The sequence below is a fragment of the Giraffa tippelskirchi genome, chromosome 5, assembly GCF_054371585.1.
Source record: "Giraffa tippelskirchi isolate mGirTip1 chromosome 5, T2T-mGirTip1v1.2.pri, whole genome shotgun sequence".
In the NCBI taxonomy this organism is placed as follows: Eukaryota; Metazoa; Chordata; class Mammalia; order Artiodactyla; family Giraffidae; genus Giraffa; species Giraffa tippelskirchi.
This window is the reverse complement of record NC_137279.1, coordinates 166497085-166523674: the sequence shown is the minus strand read 5'-3', so window position 1 is coordinate 166523674 and position 26590 is coordinate 166497085. Positions and strand designations below refer to the sequence as shown.

The 26590-nt window shown below is 49.4% G+C and overlaps 1 protein-coding gene across 29 annotated transcripts in view; it reads right to left on the bottom strand.

Moving 5' to 3' along the window:
- SSBP3 (single stranded DNA binding protein 3) overlaps positions 1–26590 on the bottom strand; it is a 168446-nt gene that overhangs the window by 106776 nt on the left and 35080 nt on the right. The gene's annotated exons all lie outside the window — the stretch shown is intronic.

The window sequence follows — 26590 nt, the reverse complement described above, 5'->3', positions numbered from 1 at the left end:
TTGGCACTTGTTCTAAAGTCACAGAGCGTGAGTTCCAACACTGACCCTCACTCTATGGCCCTGGGCACGAGCTTTACTTCTCTGAGCCTCAGTTTTCTCACCTCTGAAATGGGAGCTGGTAGGACCTCCCTTACTAGATCAGGGTGAGGACTCCGGAAACAACTGTACGTGGGAAACTAGAACCACCTTGGTCCTGATCACAACAGCCTAAGTGTCAGGTCACTATTGCTGCTGCTGTCCTACAGAAGGGAAAATGGACACTACAGGGCCACTACAGGGCCGAGGGAAGAGCGAGGCACATGCCTGCCTCTGAAGGGCCTCAGGGATGGGCTTCAAAGGGTCTGCAAACCCCTGGGCTTATCACGCACAGCAGTTTGTACATGTGAATGTGCAGTGCTGACGAGGGCACCAGATTTTATCAGCCTCACAGGGCTCTACAGGCCCATAAAGGTTAAAAACCATAGCTCCATACACACTTGTCTGCTCCACACACGCCCGGTTCCCCTGGCAGTGCCATCCTAAACTCTAGGATTTGGAGTAAGGATTACACCCCATTTCCCTCTCCCCAAGGGAAAGAAAGTTCTTGGCAAAAGCAGTTACAAGAGCTCCCAACTAGAGGAAAGAGTCACAGAACCACAGGCAGGCAAGCGTGCAAACAAGTCTCCTGGAAGAGAAGCCACAGGCCACACAGGCTCGAGGATCTCAAGATGGACCATCTAGAACCTCAGGAATAGGTACCTCTGGTCAGGAGATGGGATGAGTCAGCCAAGAGAACAGATATTCCCCTCCTGGACTTGACCTCCTGGGGGAAGGGACATGTTTAGTAAATAAGCCACAACAATAAGACATAAGTCAGAGCAGTAACTTTAATCTTTGCAGAAGAGAAGTCCCAGAGTTTTATGTTTACTGTCTAATTCCCTTCACAATGAACACACATCCATGGACTTTTTGGGAAATAAGACCTGGAACTAATCTACTTACAAAGCTACCTAGGTAAAGCACACAATCAACTTGGCGTAATATCATAAATACTTATGCTGTTTCCCAGAGCAGATTCCTGGAGGGCCCCTCTGGGAATGGGAGATCCACGCCACTCCAGGGAAGGTATCATTCTGAGGAATCCAAAGCACACTTTAGACACTTCCTTGGGTCCTCTGTGGTGGGATGCAGAAAGAGCTCTGCCTGCTGTGATGACGGACAGAGAGGGTGGCAGATCTAGTTGATTTCATATGTTCCGAGCAGTGAAGGTCATGGAAAGAGCCCCCAAAATTGGGAAAGTGTGAAAGTTAGTCACTCAGTCATGTCCAACTCTTTGCGACCCCATGGACTGTAGCCCGTCAGGCTCCTCTATCCATGGAATTCTCCAGGCAACAATACTAGAGTGGGTGGCTATTCTCTTCTCCAGGGGATCTTCCCAACCCAGGGATCAAACCCAGGTCTCCCGCATTGCAGACAGATTCTTTACTGTCTGAGTCACCAGGGAAAGAATTGAGGGCAATGCCTAATTAATTTTTGTCTCTTTTTTTGGTTGGGGTTGAGGGGGCAGGACAAGGAGGAGAGAGATGGAGAACAGAAGAAGTGCCCCAGTGCCGAAGCCCTCTGCCGCAGATAGCTCTCTGAAATGGGCACGTCTGCAAATTTCCTTCGGGCATGTGGTTTTCAGTCCCTGCATCTTAGGGATACGTGTGATCCAGACTTCCTAATTATATTACATTGGTTTTTACCAACACAATAGCTACAAATGCTTTCTGCTCCACTTCTGTCCCCTGTGTGGAAATGCTTCTCAGACCAGGGAGACTGTAAAGTCATGGGAAGAATGCTCAGACACAGAGTCAGATCCTTTTGCTTGAACGGGAAACTTCTATGAGGGAAGACAAGGTACTGGCCCAAGCCATCAGATGCTGACCCGTGTGCATCCACAGCAGAAAAACTTCCTTACTGACCCCACCCAGGATTTGCCCTTTCAATGAAACTGTTCCTAGCTCCCAAGGCTGCCTGCAGAGACAACACCAAGAAGCACACTTCAAAGGCCTTCTAAGTCCCACCCACCCTGCCAGGGAAGAAGCACCGGAACAGCCTCCAGATAAGGGGTTCCCAGCCACCTGGCCCCATCTCCTCTGCCAGAAGACAGGGAGGGTAAGTCCTGGCTTGATCGAGTTGGCCTCAAAATTAATAGGGCAGGAAGGAAAAGCTTGTCGGTGCTTCTAAGGTCATTCCCCAAGCACCTGCGTGAACGTTACCTTTAAGCTTTTTTTTTTAAAACCTTGGTTTCCACAGAAGTATCTTCTCACCATAAAAGCCAGGAGGCATCTCATCTCTGTGCAGGGCCAAGCCCGGAACCTGGCAGAGAGCGGATTCCTTACACAGTTTACTAGACTCGCTGAAATTACCCAGTCGATTAGGATCTTTACGGCCCCTTATAAAAGGAATTTGAACACGCCCTCTGGATTCCGGGCTGGCTTTGTCACCCTGTATTGTGGGTTAAATTGTGTCCCTCTAAAGAATGTGTGCAAGTTATCAGCCCCAGTCCCAATCTATGAACGTGACCCTAGTTGGAAGTACAGATCTTCCCTGACTTACGATGGGGCTATGAAAATATAATTAAAGATCATATTAAGAAAATGCACTTAGTACACCAAATCTTACAAACATCAGAGCTTAACCTCCCCGCCTATCTTAAACGTGCTCAGAACACCTACATCACCCCACAGCTGGGCAAAATCATTGCACACAAAGCCTATTTTATAATGAAAGGTTGAAAAGCTAATTCATGCAACATATTCAACACTGTACTGAAAGTGAAAAACACAATGGTGATCTGGGAAGGGAATGGTGGTCTCTGTACCTTGCTTACCCTTGTGATCCTCAGGCTGACTGCGGGCTGCAGCCACTGCCACTGCCCCAGCATCACAAGAGAAGATCTACCTCACATCACTAGTCTGGGGAAAAGTTCAAAATTCAACATCTAAAGTACGGTTTTTTACTTATTTCATATCACTTTCCCACCGTTATAAAGTCAAAAAATTGTAAGACAAACTAGCGACCGCTCTGTCAAGTCTGTCGATCCTTTGCAGGTGTAGTCAAGTTAGGACAAGGTCATCCTGGGTTAGGATGGGCCCTAATCTAATGACAGGGATCCTTATAAAACAAGGGAAATTTAGGCACAAAGACACACGGGGAGGCCATGGGATGACAGAAGCAGAGACTGGAGAGATGCGAGCCAAGAAACGCTGAGGCGTGCCAGCAACACTAAAAAATAAGAGAAAGGTACGGAACAGGCTCTCCCCCAGGGACTTGAGAAGCAACATGGCCCTGCCGACACCAGACTTCTAGCCTCCAAATCTGCGAGAGGATAAAATTGTTGTTTAAAGCCACCCCATTTGTGACAGTCTGTTACTGCAGCCTAGGAAATGGATACAGCCTGAATTACTTCCAACTCATCAACCTCCACCTACACCCTGCCCCACCCCTCTCTTCCTTCTCTCCACTGCTCCCAACTCAGGGTTCTGTGACCCACCTTGACATTTGTGCAGCCACCCTTGACCTCCTACCAATACCATCTGGGACACGTTAGAGTCCCCATTCCCTGTCTATGTCACAGCGACACAGGTGACCTTTACTGGGTGGTGGGCTCTGCCCCTTTCCCTACCAACTAACAGCCAAGGAGAGTCTGAGACAATGCAGGAGATGTTACAAAATACAGAAAAGAGGTGGGGAGGGGGTGGAAATAAGGAGAAGTCAGCAGAAAGGGGGAGAGAGAAGGAGAAAGTTCAGAACAGAGCCTGAAGGTCAAGGGCAAAGACAAGAGGCAAAGAAAGCAGCCTGTCCCCCTGCCCCCCATGGCCAGCCACACACTTCTCACTCCCTCCCCAACTCGCCTGCTGGAACTTTTTACTCCAACAGCCTGCCAAGCAGGTTAACACCTGGAGAGCGGTCTACCCACACAGCTGTTGCACTTTGAGCTTCCGCAAAGAGAAAGCCAACCCACTTCCATCCAGAGGCTCCACTTTATTTGTTTTGGATTTTCACTACCTGGAACTTGAGGGGGCCAAGTCAACATCAGATGGTCAAGAAGCTGGCAGGGCAGATGGATGCCGCTTGAAGTTCCCCACGCTGCCTCACCTGTAGCAGCTTAAGGGGCAGAGTCACCTGGGGTCCTGGGGCATCGGGGTGGGCACATCCCAGCCTCACTCCCCTACTCACAGCTCAGATGATGGGAGGCCGGGAGACTGACAGCAGTCACTGGGGAAGCAAGTGGCCTCTAAATCTCACCTCTACTTCCGGAAACCACCGGAAACAAAGCAGCCTCCAGCAGTGGCAGTGGCAGCGATAATGGATAATACTGGTCTATTATAGTTGGTCAGAGACCACACCAAGCCCTCGTACCACAATCTTCTTGGGCTCTGACACACACTCAAAGCAAGTCCACAAAAAGAAGCCAGCCTCAAGGGACAAGCGCAGCACTGGAGAGGCAGCCTGGTATCTTGTTGAGAACTTGGGCTGGGCTAGAGACCTAGCTCCACTCCTTGCAAACTGTATGCCATTGAGCTGGCCAACAAAGATTTATTGAGCACCTACAATGTGCTCTCAGAGGCCTCATCTGCAAAAATGGGGTGATAATACCTACCTTAACATAGCTCATCTGAGGAAGGAACGTGATGGCAAACCTAAGATGCTTAGCCAAGAGTGGGCATTTTTTTAAAAAGCCGCTACAAAGGAGAGATCAGAATTATTATGGTCCTATTTTCCAAATCAGCTTAAGGTCAACAGTGGATTTCCCCATCATTCACAAGAATGTCAGCCCCATGAGGACAGGCAAGGTTATCATCTGCACTGTTCCCCCCTGTACTCGTGACATTTACAACAGTGCCTGGCTCAGGGCAGGCACTCAGATGTTTGTGATATGAATGAAAAAACTGCTGGATATCCAAGGCACCCAACAGTGGATGCATCAAAACTGCCATGACACATAAAACATCCTGGGGATGAAAAGACAGAATATGCGATTATAAACAAGCAGTCCTGCCCGCCAAGCCAGGAACACAAGGCCCGGGTGCCCACCGGTTCCCTCCCAATGAAGCCAAGTTCAAAGGGGAGCCCAGCACTGATCTGCCTCTGAGAAGCAAACCGGCTCCTCTCAGAGAAACCAGGTAAAGACTAATGCGGTCTTCATCATATTCATAAAATGAGGGCCAAGAAGGTGTACAAGGAACCAGTTGCGGAAGGGCCAGAAAAACACATCAGCATTAGTTTTCAAGAGATGGTTCTCAGTTCACTGAGGATGGTCACCCGCTTTAACTTCTCTCTCCTCTACCCATTTCCATGTCAGGTTCAAACATACCTGGAGAACACCCTGGACCGCAGAACACAATCTGCTGCCATCTGGAGCCCCGCCCCCCCAGTATCTCACCCACCCAGGGGCCCTTCCATCGAAGCTGCTGGCTGTCACGCCAACTCTTCTGCCTGAGATTAAACTTCACCAAACCCCAACCCACCAAGAAGGCCTTTACCATTTCCATCCCTCCTCGCTGTGCCCCAGCTGCCACTCCTATCCTGGGGTGATTAAGACCCACTCAGACGTAGGACTCAGGGGGCGGCCATGTGAAAAGGCTTTGTGACAGAGGGACAGCTTACAGGATGAGCCACTGCCTTCCCTAGCCTGTGACTGGAGGATCAGCTGCTTTAGCCTCTCCAAGCTCTGATTCTGCCATTCTTTAAAATGGGCATATGTTATAGCAACAGTACCTCCCAACGGGGCTGGAGTAGGGGACTCCAGGTAAGAACACAAGAATGGCCCCCAAACGGTGTTTTTTTTTAAGTGCGGTACAAACGCTGTTCCTAGAAACTCTTAGTCTTCTCTTTCTTGCCCGTGGAAGAATGGACACAAGTACAAGCTAGAAAACCGTGCCAAGCACAAGCAGTCCTGCAAAGCAGAAGTGCTCCTGTTTTTCTCAAGTGATTAACAGGTCCAAGAAAGGCTGGGGTGCGATTTACGAGGGCCACAGCCAAGAGAGATTTATACGCGTATGGCCTTCGGATGGTTTTCTAAGACTGCGCACAACCTTCCTTTGGCTGAGGATCTCAGCAGCAAGTAATTTTCTAATTGATTCATTAGCACTCCAATCAACTACCACTGTAGACACAAAGGCCCTTGCTTAGGTCTCAAATGCCTGAGCCCAGGACGCTGAGCTGAAAGAAACACTCCAGCTCCCGGGTTAGCTCAGCCCAGGGGTGCAGAGACAGCCCTACACAGAGACCCTCTAAAAACTGCAACTAACACCAAAAGCAACTCAGAGACTGGAAACAGAGCCTACACAGCTTCTGAAATGTGACTTATCGTAATGAGAATTTTCTCACTGGAACATGTTTATGCAAAAATGATAAGTGAAAAGAGGAGGAGAATACCCTGAAAGGAAGTAGTCCCCCCAAAAGTCAGCACAGAGTTAGTCTTGATGGTGGAAAGAAGGGGTGACTTTTTCTTCTTTCTCATTTTCAAAATGAGCATGTACGGCACACATAATTTCTTCAGTTTTCTCAGGTGTAAAGCCACGGCAATTATGCCCAACTCCCAGGGTTACTATAAGGATGAAATCAGATCATGAATGAAACAACCAGAACCCACAAGCTGTGGGCACCAGACACAGCACCAGGCTTTCCCGCCAGCTCAGCGACTCACAAGCCCACCAGTCACTCTCGGGCCAAGAATCAAAGTTATGCTCAGAGAAGTTATAAATTACTCCTGTCACCTGTGAATTGTTGAAGCTAAAAATGCTGAAATTCACAGATATCAAGAGTAATGCTGTAATAATTTAAATATAAATTAAGCTTTAAAAACAGTCTTCCTTCATCGTTCCATACTCCTTTGGCATGTGGGATATTCACATAAGACAGGGTTCCTCAATGGGCCAAGGCAGTGGTACGAAGGAGCCTCCAGCAGATAGTCTACAGAAATGATCAGAAATTGCACTTGACCATCACGGGATTCTGGACCTGTTTGCTGCCTGTACACACAGCTGTCGGAGAAGGCAATGGCACCCTACTCCAGTACTCTTGCCTGGAAAATCCCATGGATGGAGGAGCCTGGTAGGCTACAGTCCATGGGGTCGCTAAGAGTCGGACACGACTGAGCGACTTCACTTTCACTTTTTCCTTTCATGCACTGGAGAAAGAAATGGCAACCCACTCCAGTATTCTTGCCTGGAGAATCCTAGGGACGGCAGAGCCTGGTGAGCTGCCGTCTATGGGGTCGCACAGAGTCGGACACAACTGAAGCGACTTAGCATAGCATAGCATAGCACACACAGTTGTGGAAAAGTCCTCAAACAACACAAGGCATTTTGGAAGGACTCCTGACTCAACCGAGCCTGAATGAGCACTCTCCTCTACCTAGCCAGCCAGCCAGCCACCCATCCATCCATTCACCTGTTCACCCACCCGACCTATCTATCCATCTGAACATCAAGTTTATTCTCCGTAAGGAACTCCTGGGTGAGCCAAGAAGCAGTAGGAACTCCGCAATTCAACAGTCTTCCTTATTATGAAAGACAAAACACATCAAGTAGCCTCAGTCTACACAGCCTTGGGCTAGACAGAGCTCAAGGTACATAAAAGGACCAAAGGCCTACAGACGTGACTCTGCTCATCAAAGCGCAAAGCTTCAGAACTAGAGCAGGACACTTAGGAAGCCTGAAGGAAACCGATTCAAGTCCTACTTCCCCTAGCGAGGAATTAACTTGTTACCCTAGGAAGTGACATTCTCCAGAAAACCCAAATGGATCCAAGTTCCTTGGCTGGTAAGTAAGGTGGCTTCTTCAACTGACATCGTGAAAAGATGTCAAACTTCCACAAAACATACCAAGGGAACCTTTGTCAAAAACTATTCTACCAGGTCTCCCCAGCTTCCTATGAGGCTTCATCTCATCTCCAAACCCCTTCCTCCCTTCCCCTCACCTCCCACTCTTCAGAGCATAAAGTCACCCGTGTCGTGTCTTACTATGGCAACGTTAACACAACAAGGCAAACATAAATGTGGGTGGCTACCATCTGATGAGTCTCACTGCGCCAGGATCTGTAGCAGGAAGCAGCTGCATCTCACTCATCTTTTTCACCATTCGAGCTTCTACCATGATCAGCATTGTACTCACTGTATTATTACTGTTAGCAGAAATGTGTGGACAGTGCAACTGCTCTGAAATCACTATATGGGGGTAAATTCTTTCTTGATTTTTCCTACTCTAAAACAGAGGATGATTAATAGTAGAAGAACCTCAACAAGGTCCATGAAACTCAACCAGGAGGCACCACAGCAGAACAGAAAATCCATCCACCCCCACAAAACATAAGCAGGCTCTGCGGGGGTACTCCTTGAATGGTGAACCCTAGAACTGCAGGGGAAGCTTTGGGTGAGGGGGGTGAGCCGACCCTCAGGAGCTCCAGGTTTTGGTGGCAGCCCTGCAGGTAATGTGCCCCCAGGTGGTCAACCATCCCATGCAGCCTTGGGTTTCTCCATCTGTAAAGAATCCACTAAGGATCCCTCCACACCCCCACAATGGGAAATGCAGTTCTCTGAGGGCCTCAGCCAATTTTGGAGATGAACACAGTTTGTTTTATCTATTTTGCATCTAACGAGGCCTTGGCTCTCTAATTAGAATAGGGCAGATCCATTCTTTCTATCAAAATCAGGCCTATTGTTGAGAGGAAGAACTTTGGGCCAAAATTTAAGCCAAAGTGGGAAAGATGGTCACCTCTACTTTTTTTTTTTAAGTAGAACAAAGAAGTTCATTACTCCCACTCAGTAGTTTCTGGGGGCTTTGATGTTAAGTCATATATGATTCGAGAAATATCAGATATCTTCTTAACCTCAGCAACCATCTTTAACATCACCTCTACAGGGATCTCATGGCCAGGGGCTGCAGATACACCAGTCATGAAATCACTAGTAATAATGGTTCGAATAACCACAGATCTCTGGCATGAAGTCTACTTCTGAAGTGGGTCCCATCAAAATGTAAAGGTGTTAAAATCACAGGCATTTGGCTGATTTTCCCAGCATACCCAGACTCCCTGAGAATCTTATGGGCCTCAAAATCAGTTTGGCATAAAGTACTGAGCACCCCTACTGTTTTACATCCTAAAGGTCTCAGAAATCTTCAGGTCAACTCATCTCTCCTCACTTCACCACTACACACACACACACACACACACACACACACACACAGTTAGCCCAAAGCCCACTACACACACACACACACACACACACAGTTAGCCCAAAGCCCACTACACACACACACACACACACACACACAGTTAGCCCAAAGCCCACTACACACACACACACACACACACACAGTTAGCCCAACCCCAGCAGCTTTGATCTTGAAGACCTTTCCTTTTAGCTGGTTCTGAGATGCTTTCGCTTGTAAAGGCCCTCTGCACTCACTACGTTCACTCTCACCCCTAAGTCAGGATCTCTCTTGATAGGAAAATTAGAGTTTGGAGTATCCAAGTGAATTACATGCAGAGTAACAACCCAATTACAACCACCCTCTCTCAGGTTCCATGAACGTTAACAAAAACAGGCAGGGTCCCAAGGCTGCCCCCAAGGTGTGGCTGGACCCGTCTCCCCAACGCTGTAGTTCAAAGACTAAGGAGGTAGCACTCAACACACCCTCGCTGAAATGCATGAAATCACACAAAACTACAGACAACGACTAGGCAAAACTCTGAAGCCACATTCTATACTGAGAAGCCAGTCTGAGGCTCAGCAGAGCAGGAAGACTTGGCCAAGATGCTTCTTCTATCCATGGACATGGGCCAGGGGATCCGAGGTGCTGAGGATGACAAGGTTGATTCCTGTGTTTTACAGACGGGAGACTGTGGTGCAGAGGGGACCAGAGCTGGGCTGGACCCTGTCCCTTGGCTGCAGGTGGCAGACCATGTGCCATCCCAAGAACACTCATGTGTCCCAACACCAGAAGAGCTGACCAGCAAGGGGTGAGTCTCACATCCTACTGCCCCCAACCCCATCCTCTGAACCCAGAAAGCTGAGGCCTGCAGTCAGTGTGCCTTGCTGTGTGTGGACACTCTGGTCTGAAAAGGAAGCATGTCCCTTTGCCATCTGCAGTGAAGATGCACCTCCTAATTCCCCAAACTCCCACCCTTCAAGAACCACATTCCAGCCCAACCTTTCCCATGTACCTGCCACACACGAGTGGACTACAGTGGGGCAAGTCCTCACCTGGGATCCCAGAGCCCTGGAAATAGACATTCCTGCCTCTCTGGTCCTCTGGTTCTGCATCTATGAAGTAGAAGCAGTGATTCTTCAAACTACCCACTGGGCCTTTAACCCACAGACATCTCTTCAAAGAGCCCACGACTGTGACAGGGAGAGGGCGTGAACCATACAAAATTCCCTCACAAATTCCAGGAACCCTCAGCCTCTCCAGAGGGAAGAAATTTGGAAAAGCAAGACACCCAGGGAGCCACCAATTGCTGATCCTTGTGAACCTGGGCATGAGCTAACACAGAACACTGCATAGGGCACCATGTTTAGGAAGGTTTGGACTTTTCAACACACCATCTACATGTGCCAATTACTGAGCCCATAGATTTCCAGGTAATTACAGCCAAGAGGAAAGGAGGACAAACAGAGAGGACCCCTCTGAGAAAGGCAGGCTGAGGAATGTGAATGTCTCTGTCTTTCCAAGCCAAAAAACCCTTCCTGTCCTTCATACAAGATGCCTCTAAAATAAGGGGAGAGGTAGGCAAAAGGCCCTCACACACTGGGAGCCCCTCAGGCCAGGAGAGTGATCTGAGCCTCCCCTTCTCTGCAGGGCCTGGCACATGCAGCATCTGATCAACGTTTGCCAAGTGAATGAATGAAAGTAGGTATTCGTCCTGCGCCTTTCTGCTGCAGGCATGGAGCTGAGTCCACAGCAGACACACAGCTAATGTGCTGAACTAAACCAAATTTCTCGACAACATCCAGCTGAAGGTAAATAAAAGAAGAGGGCATCAAGTGTAGGTACTGCAATAGAGTCTCTCCACCCCTTACTCAAGTCTAAGGAGGATTCCTGGCAAACTAAAGAAGTTCTCCTTAAATCCGTCTAAAAAGTCTGTCCCTCTTAGTTCACTAAAAAACAGGATTCAGTTTACACGGTGGTTGTTTTAAGAAGGCAGCTATTGTGTGTGGAAAGCAAACCTGAGTGCACACCCCTCTAGCCGTGCCCCCCTCTTTGTGCAAGGGACACAGTCCCACGTTAGGGCTCCTACAACCCAGCTCCCTCTCCTCCACCCACCCTGCCTGGGCAGACCCCCATTAGCGCACTGCTCGTGCCATCAACACTGTTGTTTTGGAATGTGCCAGTAATTCTAGCGGCAGGAACAGCAAGCTTTAAGCTCAGTAGAGAAACCAGCTGGAGAGGCAGCCTCATGAAATAATGAAATGCCAAACCAACCCCTACATCTTCTCCAGTCTCTCAGGTCACCTACCAGATTAGAAGGCCTGTTGCTACGGCAACCATATCTTGCAAGTGCCGGCTGAACTTCCCCATAATTTTTAACCCTTTAACTAGCTTGGAGAGGGTGGTACGCGCATGAACCCAAACTGCGGGAGAGTTGGCCCGCTCTGGCGGTGCTTTTACAAATTAAAGCAAGAAAAGGAAGAAAACCAGTGGTGGGAGTGGAAAGGGAGAGGGTGGGGGGACGAAGGTCCCCAGTGAAGCAAACAGACAAACTGTGGAAAGGAAGCGCCACACACATGCACCTTTCCTGCCCACCGCCACACCACAAAACCACCGCGACGAGGCTGCACAGCAAACTTCATGCACTTGGCAACTTGTCCGAAGCGCAAGAGCCGAAAATGAGATGGGAATAAACAAAGGCAAGACGGGCCTCCGCCTGCCCCTCCTGGCCAGGCTCCGCGGCCTCACTGCAGACGCTGCAGGCCTTCTGGGGTAGGCAGAAGGCGGCCGGGAGCCAGGCGGACAGGGACAGATGGCCGGGCAAGCGCTGGCACTTTCCAGTTGTCTGATAGGCGCCTGCTGCCAAATAAGCCCCAACCCCCAGCCCCCCAATCCCACACACAGCTCTGGGACGCAGGGCTGGCTCTGATGGACAGGGACACCAGGCCAAACACCGGGGTTCCAGGGAGCCCTGATCCGCTGACCCACATTTGAAAGCCCTGGTTGGTACATCCCAGCAGGGCCCACCCCTGAACTGCCCCGTGCCCCCTCTCCATTTCTCACACACAGTCTTCCTCCTCCCACCCCAACCACTTAGCTCTCTTTGTGCTCCGAGTTCTTAGGGTCTTTCAAGAATAAATCTTTAAAAGGACTTTCCTCGGCGTCTCAGATTTGACAAGGAGACTTAATAACCCTACCCAGAGGTGGAAAAACAGGGGTGAAGCCTCCCAGCTCACATCTCATCTTCGTGATGGGCAGGGGGTGTTGGCAGGGGTAGTGAATGGGCCTCCCTGTGGGAACAGACTCCTGACTGACCAGCCTAGGGACAGACCAGCGGGAGGTCTGCACTGCTACCCAGAGGACCAAGAGGAGATCCCTGGGAAGGAAGGGAGGGAGGAGAGGAGAGGAAAGGGGACTGAGCCCACTTAGAGGAAAGAGGAGTCAAAAGAGAGCAGGAGAGAAGGAAAGGGAGGAGGCAGCCAGGGAGTCAGGAAGGTTCACGGGTAACGGGGACTGTAAGGAAAGCCCTGGTCTTGGTGGCAGGGGGGCAGCCTGCCAGCGTCTCACCAGGGTGTCCAGCACCTCCCCACCCCCAGCAGGCCCTTGATAAATGAGGCTGCAGAACTGCACACAGGCTACAGCCCCTCTCTCAACAGAAGGCTCCGGTTCACCGAGAGTGGGGCTGGGGGACGCAGGGCAAGATGTATAATGTGGATGGGCGGTGCTGCTGTAAGGCTGCGGGAGTGGGGCAAGGAGAGAGTGCTGACACTATTGGCAGACAAAAAGGAGAAAATTCAACCCTGCACCCCACTGCCCACCCCCCCAGCCACCTCAGCCCTCCACTGCCGGCCAGCCTGGCCACCTCCACCTGTCACCCACGTAGGGGGACACCTGGGAGGAAGGCCAGTCCAGCGAATTAAAAGTCCTGATGTTCTCTTTGCCAAGTAATTAATGAGACGCACCACCAACGGCCCGGCGCCTGCAGAGGAGTGATGACTTTTATTAGCATGTTCACCGGTCACCCAGCCCCTCTGAGTGCTGAGGGGTCAGCCGGGTTAAAGAGGCGCTGAGGCAAGGCCATGGGGTGAGGGTGAGGGCAGGCCCGGCCCCTGGGGAGAAGGAGGGCGCGGCTTCAATCGGAGTGAAACAACAGGCTGCGCACTTAACAAGCACCTGAGCACCGTGCCACTCGAGCACCACATTGATAGAAGCGACTGGGGAGAGACCCCTCAAAGGGGGACCCCCCACAGCCAAGGCGGGTGGGCAACCAGTGCTTACAGCACACCTCCTATACCAGCCGTGCACATGAGTGTCCTTATCTTAGGGTCTCCTTTCCTAACCTGTTCGAAGGCAGGATTGTGACGGCACCTTTATAACCCTCTATAGCATTTAGGAAGGGCCAGGAGCTCCAAGAAACATTTGCAAGATAAAAAGGAATCCGGTTTTTCCATTTAACCCACCAGATGGGCAGGCTGCCACCAAGCTTATCCATTGTTTGGTCCTGTTTATCCAAATCCTTTGGTTCATTCAACAAATCCTTATTGAGCACTTACTATGTGCTGGGCACGGTGCATTCGAAAATGAAGACTGACACACCAGTCGGCCCTCAAGGAGCACCTAGTATCCAGCAGCTCACAGCCACGCTCTGAGAGCTCTCCATGCCTGCCTTGTGCACAGCAGGCGCTTTGTATGTAATGGGTACACTGAACTCTTGGATTTTCATCAGGTGTGTGTCCCTAAGGGGCAGCACACCCAGCACCGGTGGAGAAAAAAGCAAGGGCAGGTTTAGGGCTTTGGTGCAAACCCCAAGACTGCAGCTAACCAACCAGAAGCTTCCTAAGTAGTTCCACAGCTGCTAAACAAAAGCCCCTCAATTTTCAGGGAGTCCTGCTGGGGCCTCACTCCAGGGCAGGAGACAAGCCTGGCTTCCAGCCACGAAGGCCAACTTGCTGTGTGAAAGAAGGGGAACAGGTGGATTTCGCCTCTCTGGGTCTCAGTTTCCCCTGCTGGTAAACTGAGGAGCTTGTCCAGTCTGATCTCCAAAGACATCCTAAGATGAGCAATACCATCCAAGCTGCACAGGACTCCAGGAACAAAGGATGCAGGAGTAGGGTTCCAGGCAGAGCCGGCATCCCATTGCTGTGTCCCCACCCACGCGCTCAACGACATGGGGAAATTCTACCCACGGCTTGGAATAATAATAGAAGTAACATTTAGGTAAGGTTGGGGATTAAACTAAACCTCACTTAAGAGGCAGGGATGTTGGCATTTGGGAGCAGGAAACAGGCCTGGGAACGTACTTAATACCTACCACAGAGTAAAGCGGATCACAGCCAGTTCCCAACTCAAGAGCGTCTTCGGCCCCTCCACGTGTCTCCCTCCTGCCAACTCCAGACACTTGGAGGGTGCCGAGCCAAAGCGCGGGGGCTGGAGGTCAGTTTTGGAAGCTACACTTTCAGAAGAACACTGGCAAACCAGAAGCCAGCGAGATGCCTTCCAAAACAGAACAGGAGCTATTTTAAATGGAAACCCACTGGTGGAGGCGGAGGAGTTTTATGAGAAGAACAGAGAACATGAATGAGTTGCTATAATTAACCCCCACCCCACCCCCCCAAAAAAAGCTGTCATAAGGAAGAGGAGGTATTTCCATTTGATGGTGAGAATACCAAAAACACAGACTTCTAACCATTCTAACTGTCTAAAACTGAAATGTGCTGTCCTGTCAGGTAATGAGCTTCCCATCGCTGGAGGTGAAGCAAAGGCTGTAGAGGAAATGAGCCAAAGGAACTCTAGAGGTTATCAACTGATAAAATAAAAAAGGGACTTTTGAGGTTATCAACTGATAAAATGCTGATGGGAGAAAGACACAAAGGAGATCATTCAAGTCCTTCATATTTTAAAACAGCTTTTCCTTTAAAAAAAAAAAAAGGTACAGAACTCCTAAGGGGATATGGAAATATTCTGCCTGCCTCTCACCAACCTGCAGGAGGGCTTTTTATAAACAGAAGGTTTCCCGATATCCTTGGTTAAACTCCACCCACCCTCCTTCCTGGCTGCAGAGGTCACTGTGTTTTTGTGGCAAAAGCTGCAGGTGGTGACGGACATGCTGGATAAGTAAGAAAAGCTCTATTATGTAAAAACTCCAATGTTTACGGCATTTCTGTGGAGCAGAGAATCAGATCAGAAAACAAGTTTGGGGAATGGACTCTGCGAAAGAAACGTCGCGGGTCAGCATTCATCACCTTAGAAGGACGAGTTGCCCTCTAGTCCTCTCGTACCAGCCACCCCCAGCCCGGCCTGCTGACATGGGGCAGCAGACCAGAGCAGGCACTCACCACCTACCCTGGGGAACCACTCAGATCGCAAATCAGTGATCACCACGCAGGCAAAGCGGGACGTCCAGCCACTACCAGGTTTCCGAGAGAATCAAGTGTGTCGTCATAAATGCCAACTCCTTCCGAGTTTTGTTCACTTGCTGAATTCTCGGGAACGAGAACTGGGCCCAGCACACAACCTGTGCCCTGTACTTGAAGAAGCAATCCCAGTACCTCTTCTTCTCTTGAGAAATCAATTACATAACTTCTTTTCTCCAGCTGATTCACCCATCTCCTTGCATTCAGCTCAAAATATTACACTAAAATTACTTTGCCTTCCCCGAGCCCAAGGTGGGAGAAAGGGGCTATCTTTTAGAAGCTTAGGGAGAAAAGTTGTGGGAGTATGAGACCCTCAGTCTTGAGCTCCACAAGGGTAGGAAATTTTGTCTTTTGTTCACTGCTTTATCCTCAACGATGTGGCGCAACACTGGCGCTCAGTATGCACTCAACAAGTCTCTAAAAGAATCAGCAGATATATCCACTGTATGATCCTGGCAACTCACTTTCTCTCCAGGCCATCTTGTCTCAACCATAAAAACGACAGCACTGGAGGGGCTTGGGGGTCCCCAGCCGGGTCTAATGTTCTTGGAAGCCTGTGATCCAGGTGAGCTGGCCTAGGGATGGCTTGGATCAGAGAAAGCCTGCCTGGGTCCCCCCAGGTGTTTCCACAAGGGAGGAAGCTAGGAGGCAGTGTGGTGCCACAGAAAAGGCACAGGCTTTTGAGCACAGACATTTCAAGTCCCAGCTCAGTCTGGGATACAGGATCTTATGGGTGCCACTGAACTGCCCTGAGCCTCAACTTCCTCCTCTGTGATACAGGGGCCACACCTACCTATCTCTACAGAGGCTCAGCCTGGATTACAAGATGATAATGTACATAAAAGCACTTTGCAAGGCTTAAGGTTAGCAGGGAGCCAGGCTCTACAAACCCTCCTGAAAAGAGGCACCCATGTCACTTCCAGCTCTAAACCTTACAATTACTTCTACCCTCAATTGGAGAAGCCAACTGGGGACAAAGGATGATCAGGACCAGTCCACAAAAAAAACATTACTGAAAGACTGGTAATCTGTAACTTGACCTGTCCTAACAACGAAGACATACATTCTACATAACAGTTCATCTCAAGCTTTCTGCTCCTTTCTCAGAAGACTGGAAAGAAGTTTAAAGCAGAGAAGGGGAAAACTGAACACCCCTAAAAAGAAGACAAGAGACCTTCTAAAGCTGCAAGTCAACCCACACTGGTGGCTGCCCCTGGTAGAGCTGGGCTCTCCCCGGAGGCGCAGCATTTGGAAAGAGCCTCTGGGATAGCTAGTCCCACCAGGGCCTCAGAGAGGAGATATAGAACCTATTCTCACAGAGCAGGGGCCGTCCCACCCTCCTCCTCAAGGCCCAGCAGCCAGCGAAACAAGCCAGGCCCTAATCAGTGGTATATATCAACACAGCGTCTATGAGTAACAGAAGTGACAGACAAAATCAAGATAAGTGACCCTCTGGACACACCGGATGCATTCAGGCCCCCCACGCCGCAGTGATGCTGCCGGGCAATATGTGTTATCATTAAAAGGTGAAAGGCCTCATTTTTAACTCTCCCTGAGTGGGAGGTGTTACCATCTCCCCCACCCCATGGGTTCAGTCCTCCCTTTCACACTGAAAGAGGGTGCAACCAGAAGTTCTTCTGGATAGAGACTTAGGGAGATGGGGGAAATACCTAAAAGAGCTCACGAAAGCGAGGGGTTCAAGGCCTGGTAAAGGTTTGTTGGGTGGCTTAAAGCAAACTTGAGAATTTCACATCTTTTCATTCAAAGGTGGGCATCTTATTTAATCATCCACATCCAGGTCTTCACCTCCATGGTAAGGACAAGCAGAGGAGACCACAAATACATACAGCCACAAAAACATCCTAGCGAGGAAAAAACCTCCCTGTTCTCACTCATCACTCATTTCCTCACTCTGCACCAGGAAGTCCCTGGAGCACACTGGGGGTTTGCTGCCAGCACTGTACCGCCTGAACAATCCCAGCACCAAGTAGGTGCTCAATTAAGAGCCCAAGGAGTGCAGACTCAACTACATCAACAGTCCTCACATCCCCAAAACAATCTGGCAAGAAGTGGGGGTCACCAGGGGTTGCTCTGTGGAAAGTGACTCAGCTAATGAGTGGTGGAGGGGCATCTGGGCTCAGACCCACCCCTCCCCTCTTCAGACCACAGTGGCAGTCCACTGGTGAGTGAGGACCCAACAAGTGGAAGCTCCACCCTACCCCTGCTCCTCCAGGTGGCCCCTGCACAGACAAAGGGCTCCCGAGACCCAGGGAAGAAGTTATTCCATCAGGAGTGGTATGTTTCCTACCCCATAAGCTCCCGGCCTTGAAAGCTTCAGGAAACAACAGGACCTCAAATCTAATTTTTCATAGACCAGGTAGTTGGTTTTATTTATTTAAGTTCTAGTTTATCTTCTTAAGCTGTCCAAACATTTGTCAGAGCATCTCAGCCACAAGCTAGGCTGCCCCCAGGGTTAGTTCTGCTTTTAGTGGTGAATTTTTTTTCCTTCCTTCTCTCCCCCAGATAACAGCAAAGCCTGCATTTACAAGAGCAGTGCACTTCCCAGGGGTCTTTTATTGGATGGGGTTGGTGGGACAGAGGGAATTATCTCAAAGTGGGTTTGCAGAGCACACTATTGTTCTACTTAGACTGCTTATTTACATGGGTTGGAAAGAGGAACGTGGCATAATCCTCCCAGCCTCCACCTTCAGGATCACCACTCTCTGGAGGGCATTCCTGGGAAGGGAGGCACCAGGCCTTAGGAAGCCCCCAACAGCACAGCACCCCTGAATGCCCAGATACTGTTTGCTGAGTCACAGTTCTGTTTTCACAGGTTAAATGATAAAGACACCTTACTTATCACAATGAGATTTTCAATCCCGAACTGCACACCTCTGAACTGTCTGCTGCCTTGTTTTACCAACCTGGGAAATGGGGATAAGTGTTCCTTCTCCCCAGCACGAAGGAGGACACACAGAGCCTTCAGCAATAATATAAATAATAAGTCTTCACCTGGAAGAGAAGTATTTAGCACAACTCAAGGAAATGAGAGGAAGTTCTGCTACCAAATCTGCCATGTGATATTACACCGGACAGTTACAAAGAAGAGGGATAACCCTTATTTAGACGACTTTACCCCCACTAGCCAGTCTCCTCCGGCTCTCAAAGAAACAGCCTCTTAAAAAACCAAGAAGTTTTGTGTCAGGGGGTAAGAGGAGCACAACACAACTATCCAGGAAACCACCTTGTATACCAAGAATCTTTTTTAATGTCAATAAAACCACTACACTGACAAGAGCAAAAAGCAAAGTTTGATTTTTTTTCTCCCACTGGAAAGGTATATCACAGGGAAAGGCAGATTATTTTGTGGTAGAGTTCCCTTAATCAGACTCAACCTGGGATTTACCAAATTGTACAGTTCTTCAGGAAACAGTGATTTGCATAGAGGCAGGCACACCTCTCTTTACAGGTGTCTGGATGGGCAACCTCCCCAGCTCCCAGAGGTGGAAATACAGAGGACAGACCAGGGTCTTGGCAAGGTAAGCTCTCAGGAAGGCTCGGCAGTTGGTCCTTAATTCAAATACTTCTTTCCTTCAGACTAGCCTGGTGTGTGAGAGGAGAATGTGTTAGAGCTGTGGTTGGCAAGTTAAGATCCATGAGCCAAATCTGTCCCACCACCTATATCTGTAAATAAAGTTTTATTGGAACACAGCCACAACCCATTCACTTCTGCAGTGACTGTGCCTGCTTTTGTGCTACAATGCTGAGCTGAGGAGTGGTGCCAGAGACCATACAACCTACAAAGCCTACAATATCTACTATCTGGCCGTTTATAGAAACAGTTTGCTGAACCCTACTCCAGAGTCAAATGCACTCCACTATAAAGGATGTGATAATAGGCTTCCAAGCATGAAGACAGCTAATCCAGCATCCCCACTTTATAGATGGGGAAACTGAGGCCTGAAGAGGAGAAGGTACTTGCCAGGGTCCAACTGCTGCAAAGACTGAGGTCCCTCCTTGTCCTTCAACCAGACTCCACTGAACACAAAGTAAGGGATGAGGCTTCTCACAACGGAACACCAGCAGCAGGGGAAAATATAAATAGAAAATCAAATCTTACAAACAAATATTAATGCCTGGCCCAAGCTTAACATCAGAAATGTGAAAAATGGGGAGGGGCAGAGGACAACATGGGATGTACTAAGCAAATTAATATCCTAAAGGACAGACTATTTTAAGACTTTTAGAAATACCCCTTCCACACACCCAAAGCACACGTGCTAATTACAAATCCTGCCTAGGCACTCCTCCTCTCTGCGGAGTGAACTTGGCAATACCAAACCCCAACAGCTTTGTTTTTTTTTAACCAGTTGTCTGCAATTTCAGTTTTTTATGGTTCTCACACAACTCAGCCCTTGAGGAGACCATGTTAGTGAGGTTGGTGCTCAATTTTAACACCCCAGTAATTAAGACCTCTCCCAAAAGGAGTGCCCAGCATTTTCCCCCTAAACAGCTGTGGAAAATCAGGCAAAGAGGAAAAGGTCCGCCTGGGTCCCCTCACAGCTCACAGAAGGGGCAGGAGGGAGGAGGGGCCCAGAAGGAGAGTCAGAATCCACATCCTCCATCCGTTTCCAGACCTTTCCTCGAATCCGCACCCAGAAAACACTGGACAACCTGGACAGCACACGTAGATGCAGCAACATCGCAAAGTTAAAATTAATTAGCTGGCATGCCAACAGAGGCTCCATTGTGCCACAGAGTGAAACAATCAAAGGGCAAGGGCATCACACACACGTAGAGAGGCACCTGGCAGCCACGGGTACAAGAAGTGAGGACATGCTCTGTCGTGTCAGCGACATGGTGCCCTAAGTGAATGCAGGCATGCTTTTGTACGGGTGTGTGTGCCTGCGTACACACAATGGTGAGTGGGAAGACAGGCCTGGAGTTAAGATTTTCTTAAATTACTTTCAAAAAAGCAATAACCAAAATGCCGATCACAGCTATTCTATCTGAGAACTTGGAGTGAAAACAACAGCTAAGGAACTGCACAGCCCAAAGCTTGCCTACGATCTCCCTGAGTGGCCTGGGGGAGGAAGCCAGGCATCGGGAGTGGCCACTCTCATGGAGGATGCCAGGGAGGCCAGGCGCCCTCCACATAAGTGACAGCTAGGGTGGAAAGAGGCCCAATGATCACAGGTATTAGGAACTCTGGTATTAGGCTCCCTGATCTGCTTGTGATCACCACATCCAACCACATCATGAACCACTATCTCCCATTCTCCTGCACACCCTGCTGTTTCCCAGATCTGCCAACAGCTGTCTCCCACCCTAGCCATGCTCACACTGTTCCTACACTGCTCCGGCCAGGGTCTCCTTGAAATCCGGTGGGCTGTGCAACCTAGCTGTTAGGAGCATGGAACGCCAGTGCTCAAATCCTGGCTCAGACATATACTGTTGTGTAACCTTGGGCCGGTTACTTAATCTCTCTCTGCCTCAGTTTCTCATCTAGGAAATTAATTCTAGCTCTGATCTCATAGTTATGGCAGAGGTTTAAGTGAGTTAGTTTACATAGAGCACTTAGAACACTGCATGGAACAAAGTGAGAGCTAAATAACATTGCTAATGCCCCCACCCTGCTTCTTGGAGGGTACTTCCTCCAAAAAAGCCTTCTCTAATTCCCTCTGTGGGCTAACTGCTCTTTCCTGGAGCCTGGAGCTCCAACTGTCGCTAACACCTCTCTGATGACATGTATAGCTTATTTACTGCTTATTTTGTATTCATGGCTATTTATATAGTTGTTGTCCACACAACTCTGAGTTAGAGTACTAACTATATCCATTCTCATATCCTGCAACACGGGGCACAAACTCAGGTAACTTTCTGGAACCTTCATTCATACCTTACACTGGACTACTACATAGTTGTCTCATAACCCTCCCAACAACGCTGTGATACTCCAGACTGTTATCCCAAGTACACAAATGAAACTCAAGCTTCATCTCCCAGAATGGGTGAGTTAACCCAAGCTACAGTTAGTTAGTAGGCTGCTCTTTAATTCAGGTTTGCTGAAATTAAAGAAATCGAGCAGGTAAATAATGGGGCCTCCAGTCAGAACTGAATGGTTTTTAGGGCTCCATCAGGCCAGATATTAATGCATGCAAATGCACACAAAAAGTCTAGAAGGACACCCTCCAACTGGTTAAACCTAATTACCAGAAGGAAGAGGACAGCAAGGGGCAAGGGAGTAGGGAGGGGGTTCTCTTTACTTTTTATTTCATAGACCTCTATAATTTAGCAATAATTAACACAAGAAGTACTTGGATATTACTTATGTAATTAAAAATAACAAAGAGTCATGTTAAACTCACCTCCCACAAAAGACCTTGAAACCACTCACATTTAATTCTAAGAAAACTTGAGAGGTGTTCAGTTTTCCTGGACAGAAAGCAGGTAAGAACTGGCTTTGGGGAATTTCCTAGAGGCCTAGTGTTGAGGATTCCGAACTTTCAGTGCTGAGGGCCCAGGTTCGACCCCTGGTCAGGGAATTAGAGAGCTAGGATCCCATAAGCCCCTCACTCCAAAAAAAAAAGAACCAGCTTTGGATTCAGACAAATGTGGCTTCCAGTCCCAGTACCATGGCTCTCCTTACAGTGAGGACTTCCCAGGTAGCAGTAGTGGTAAAGAACCTGCCTGTCAATGCAGGAGACATAAGAGACATGGGTTCAATCCCTGAGTCAGGAAGATCCCCTGAAGGAGGGCATGACAGCCCACTCCAGTATTCTTGCCTGGAGAATCCCCATGGACAGAGGAGCCTGGTGGGCTACAGTCCATGGCGTCGCAAAGAGTCGAACACAAACTGAAGCGACTCAGCGCACACACATGCCTCACAGCGGAGAAATCTTGTTCAGGTTTCCAACCCTCACAGCGGAGAAATCTTGTTCAGGTTTCTAACCCTCTCGGAGCCTTGATCCCTTGTGGGGAACGGAGCCTGATTCAGTTCACTCCGAGGTTCCCACGAGGCTCCACTTGAAGTCCTCCTGATCAGGCGCTGGGCACACAGGAGTACGGCTGGCTCCCCCTGACTGTGAAGCCTTAATCCCAGTCTATTCCTAATCTATATCCATGAGGCACTCCCTCTCCAAAATGATCTACTTGGGCAAAAGAAAGAGGAAAAAAACAAAAGAACGTTACCAACCACTTCTGTCTATAAACCCCCACCCCCGAGACTCCCCTTCTGAGAACACCAGTCGTCACTGAGGAGTCAAGCAAGAGCCAGGCAATAAAAGTGGCGACAGAAACCTCGCGGGCAAGGTCCCCGATGCCCCATTGTCTCTGTAGTCCAATCTGTGCCTCTCACGCAAGGTTTCAGGGATGTAAAAAGCACCCAGATAAATGGGTCTCCACCACCAAGCTCTCACACAGGGAAAAGCATCTAAATCTAAATCAATTAACATGGAGGTCCCCACAGAGCCCTCCCCTGGAGACAAACATCAGCAGGGTGAGAGCGCAAAGAACAAGGAGCCCTCCAGGGCCAGACAGGCCACACAGCCAAGGACACGAGGCCAGTTCTGACTTCCCAAGGGCCTAAGCCGCTTCGACAGCCGGCTCCTTGCAGAGGCACTCATGAGTAGCTCTGCCAGGGACAAAGTTGGGAAGCAACACCCAGCTTGTGAAGCAATGTGCTGGCAGTTCTGACAGGCTTTTGTTTTCAAAGCGTGTTGTGTATACCATACGCCTCAAGCATTCCACATCTAAGAATATCATCACATATATGTGCACAAACATTTAGCCACGAAGATGTTCATCACAGTTTCCCTGGTGGCTCAGTGGTAAAGATCTGCCTGCAATGCAAGAGACATGGGTTCCGTCCCTGGGTCGGGATGATCCTCTGAAGAAATGGCAACCCACTCCAGTATTCTTGCCTGAGAAATCCCATGGGCAGAGGAGCCCAGTAGGCTACAGGCCATGGGGTCACAGAGTCAGACACAACTTAGCAACTAAACAACAACGACAACATGTTCATCAGAGTTTGTTTACAGTATGAGAAAACTGGAAACAATCTTAATGTTCCACAGCGAGGGACTGATAAATTATGTCACATCCAAGAAGCAAAATACTTTGTGATCACTGAAAAAGATGGAAACTATCTAATGATACGGAAGGGCAGAGGCTTACAGGAGCCCCTTACCCAACAAAATAGATGCTTAGTGAAGAGATGGATGGCTCCAAAGGATGGAGATACAGCCCAGGAAAAGATGAGTGCCACCTGGACACACAGTTGTCCATATCTCAAAAAAATTGGGGACCAACAGACTACCCAGGCATCTCCCAGCCTGTATTTTTTATTAAAGTTTTAGGATTCCTCAACCAGATGAGGTCCCGTGGTCAAATAAATGTCAGACACGCTGCATTTTACACTGTTTATCCACCTCACATATGCTACCCCACTTCTAAGATCTGCAATGCATCTTAATGCACTGGAAACTCTTGAGAAGTCCTACATTAGAGAAACTGCTGAACCCTGCACTTTCCACAAGGATCCGGCTGCAGATCCTTTACTGAAACATGTACAAATATCTCACTGAAGAGCAGGGGAAGGCTGATCACTTGACAGCACCCAGGATGTGGTTGGGGGACCTGGGGACCCCCGTGCCTCTCACTTCCTGAAGAATCTTCAGCCAAGTCATCTCCTTATCCTGGGTACAACCTCTCCATCTGGGAGCTGGACTAAACCAGAGAGTGACCATGGGGGCCATGGGGGGAGGCATAATGGTGGGAAGCTCAGCAGGCGTGACCTTTGGCATCCTACACCCCTTAAACTGGTAGATGGCTCTGTCTTTCTGTTATACTATTTGGCTTTCCACCTAAGACTTCATTTAAAGAAAGGGATCTCCTGCTAAAAAGGAAAAAAAAAAAAGTAAGTTAAAAAAAACCACTGAAGTCTATGTCCTATAAGGTCCCTCTAACCATTACAGCTGACTTTCTTTAAATCTGTATTTCATGTGAGAAAAAGTCCTCTCAAACGGAGGGGCCGAGCAGAGTCAGGAAAAGGAGAGGGTTTGAGCTGAACTTGCTGAAAAAAGAGGCTCTGCAGGTTTAGGGTTGGGGATGAACCACGGAGCCTTCCTACGGGCAGGAAGGCGGGGAGCAGGGGTGACACTGCTAGGGGAGATGAGACGGACTGTGCAACTAAGTGGACGGATGAAAAGGCATCTTGAAAACCAAGGTCAAGAACATCCACGTGGTGGCTGACAGCAAGAAATCGGCTGATGTTTGAAGAGTTACGCGATCAAAACAAGAGAGCCACTCGTTAGGTGACCATGGCACACGGTTTCTGTGGCTCAGCGTGGAAGAAGGGCTGAGGAGGAGAAGCACCGCAGTCACCTTGCTCACAGTCCAGCTCTATGAGGGCAGCTGCAGAATCCAAGGTTCAACTTGAACAAGGACTTCAAACTCAACCTTCAGCTCAAACATGGTACATGAAGACGCCCAGGACAGGATTAGAACTCAGACTTGCCCCACAGTCTGAGTACTTGACCGTCTCATTTTGACCAAGAGAGGATTCCCAAGGATGGTACCTGCAACACCATGCCAGCCACACACAGCTCCCCCAACTTTCTCATCCCTCCACTGCTCAGGATCCCCACATCCTAGGAGGGTCGTGCATGGTGTAAAAGGTCATCCTGGGGACCTCCAAAGAGGAACCAACATGTGGAGTGGAGTTCAGAGCATCTGGAAGAGAAGGCTGCTCGTGCTTCTTCCAACGAGGCGGGTTCGATCACATTTTGGCAGTTGGCTGGTCCCCGCCGTCCATCCCCTTCTGGCTGGCCAGTAGGCGCTCCGATTCAAGTGGCTCTTCTTCAGGCAGACACCACACACCCGATGAGATCTGCCAGGGGCCTCCTGGAAGCTGGCGCTTGGCTGCGTCAGACAGGTACGGGGCTTCCAACTGGAATACAGTGATGCTGTGCCTCCAGCTTTCACTTATCTGGAAATCCAAAGAGCCAGGAAACTCACACAATATCACTGGCCGACTTCCCGTCTGAAGTGTGACACCAATAACAAGGAACTCATCTCGCATGCCAATGTCATTTGACTGACAATAGCTAAAATGCTGTATCGAAAAGAAATTCTGAACCTGGATCAGGAGGAAAGAGTTACCGTGATCCACTTGTAATGCCTGACATGAGTGGGGAGCACCCACATGTATGCCAAGCATCTGCCGTCTGTCCCAGACACCAGGACTAGCCTTCAGGTTGGATTCTGACTCTTAGCTTCATCAGGTACTGGACATGTGACTCTAGAAAAGTCACAAAAGCCACCTACCTGCTTTTCATGAACAACCCAGGATGATAAGCCTGTGCCTTTGCCCCCGCAGGACTGCTGGAGGGTGCCAACGGGCTCATGTACAGGAAGCTGTTCTTTAACGTGTCCAGCAAGGGGGATTATTATATTTAAGGGATTACAGTTCCTCTCCACAAGAGTGGCCCTAAGGCACTACACGATCCTGAAGAGGCTTCTAAATCAACAAAGAATTAGCACGAGCATGGTGGCTGCGAGTTGGGGCAGCCTTCAGGGAGATGAGCCTCCAATCTCAACTGGGGAATGCGCTCAGGGCCTGGTTCTCTGCTCCCACGTCACAGGGGACAGAGAGCCACTGGGATCCCTGTGTCCTCGCTGGTTCTTCCCAGTGTTGCTTGGCACAGGGCCACAGGCACATACGGCCCAGAGACCGAAACACTCAAGGCCGCGGGGCCCAGTTTACCAATCGAGGGAGCCAACCACCTCCTCCCAGCAGGGCTCAGAGCGGGGAGGACAGCAGTGATGTGGCTGCTAGAAGACTACCCCTGAAGGGGGGCCCCCAGGGAGCAGCGGTAGGGCACCAGGCGACCCCAAAGCTATGGACATTTCTCCCACTGGAGCTGTGTATTCTTGGAACACTGAGTAGTCTAGGGTCTGGATTGGGTTTAGGGCATGCTCACACACCCAGGGTAC